We start from the raw sequence: 2,046 nt of genomic DNA on the forward strand, positions 1-2,046 counted from the left end.
GATCCGATGTTTAGCTTTTTCTGAATGGTTACCATGGCTGCCAAGACGCTAAAGTCCTGGCAGCCATGGTAAAGTATAGTGGGGAGCGGGGGAGCAGTATACTTACCGTCCGTGCGGCTCCCCGGGCGCTCCAGAGTGACGTCAGGGCGCCCCACGCGCATGGATGAAGTGATCGCATGGATCACGTCATCGATGCGCATGGGGCGCTCTGACGTAATTCTGGAGCGCCCCGGGAGCCGCACGGACTGTAAGTATACTGCTCCCCCGCTCCCCACTACTACTATGGCAACCAGGACTTTAATAGCGTCCTGGCTGCCATAGTAACACTGAACGCATTTTGAAGACGGATCCGTCTTCAAATGCTTTCAGTTCACTTGCTTTTTCCGGATCCGGCGTGTAATTCCGGCAAATGGAGTACACGCCGGATCCGGACAACACAAGTGTGAAAGAGCCCTAAATACGGGCGGGTAGCCCTCAATAAAGAGTTGCTGTTTTACACTCAACATAGAGCCTCGTCTCATGTGTGTGGGGATTGCTATACTTGTATACTCCCCTGGCTATTACTCCTAGCTCTTGTAAGAGCTGTTCCTTTTCCTGGTTCCTGTGGTGGTATCGGTGTCGAGCGGAGTGCTTGGAGTCCTCGGGAGGCACTGGGAGCATTTATCAACGGAGGAACCCGGTCGGGGTGCCAGGAGATCCGTTACATTGGTGGCAAGCGGCGGGATCGTTCCCACAGCCAGAAGGACAGCTATGGGAGACACCATTCCATGGATTTTACAATTTGAGGGCAACGCATGTCCTAGTACAGCGACCCTGACAGCACCAGAATGGAAACAGCAGTGGAGTACGATAAGGGTGTCATGGATGACCGAGATGCAGTCCGCAAAGGCATCTGGTACCAGGTACTGGGTATTGTGGAGTATATGCGGGACAAGAGACTCCCCACGGAAGACCAGCGGTTGCAGAAGCGAGTAGCCCTGCGGATGCCCTTCCTGGGAGAGCAGCCCCGGGAGGAATGGGTAAATGAATTGGAACTCCTAGCATGGCAGGAGCTGTGGCTGGAAGATGCCTACCAGGCGCTCTGGTGGTATGGGGCACAGTACCTACCCAGGACAGCTGAGCATGACAAGCCGGAGGGAGAGGAGTTTGATGGTCCCGGCTTGTTATGGGAGACTTTTTCAGAGCTGGAGTTTGGGAGCCCTACACAAGCCCGGTACAGGGACCTCTTTGAGTGGCGGGAGAGCAGGTATGACTGGGACGACACTCATGAGATTGAGCAGGACCTGGTCCACCTGGTGACCCGGGAGATGGAGCTGGAACAGGGCTACCAGCAGCTGTTCCACTCCAGTGAGAAGGCTCAGCAGGAGAGCAGAGTGTCAGACCCAGGTCCAGAGCCCTTCAGCTGGGAGGATATTGTGTATGTTTACTGGGAAGAACCCCAGATGGCCGGTGGAGATGGGACCGAGGTCTCTCCACTGCTCCTGCAGGGAATTGGGAGCCCAGTCTCCATTCCCCAGTGGCAGGCTGAGTTACAGGGGGAAGAGACAGTCGGTCCTGTCCCCCAGCGACAGAGTGTCCTACAGGGAACAGAGAGCCCAGTCTCCTTTCCCCAGCAACCGGACACTGTATTGGGAGCGGAAACAGCCGGTCTCCCTCCCCAGAGGCTGGAAGTATGTATGGAGAGGAGCTTGTTACCCCCTCTCCCTATTGGCAGTGTGAATTGCAGGGAATTGGGAGCCCAGTCTCCATTCCCCAGCGGCTGGGTGATTTACAGGGAATTGGGAGCCCAGTCTCCATTCCCCAGCGGCCGTGTGATTTATTGGGAATTGGGAGCCCAGTCTCCATTCCCCAGCGGCAGGCGGAGTTACAGGGGGCAGAGACAGTCGGTCCTGTCCCCCAGCGGCAGAGTGTCCAGCAGGGAATAGAGAGCCCAGTCTCCTTTCCCCAGCAGCAGGACACTGTATTGGGAGCGGAGACGGTTGGTCGCCCTCCCCAGCGGCTGGAAGTATGTATGGGAGAGGAGCTTGTTACCCCCTCTCCCCAGCG

Source organism: Bufo bufo, unplaced genomic scaffold (genome assembly GCF_905171765.1).
Source record: "Bufo bufo unplaced genomic scaffold, aBufBuf1.1, whole genome shotgun sequence".
In the NCBI taxonomy this organism is placed as follows: Eukaryota; Metazoa; Chordata; class Amphibia; order Anura; family Bufonidae; genus Bufo; species Bufo bufo.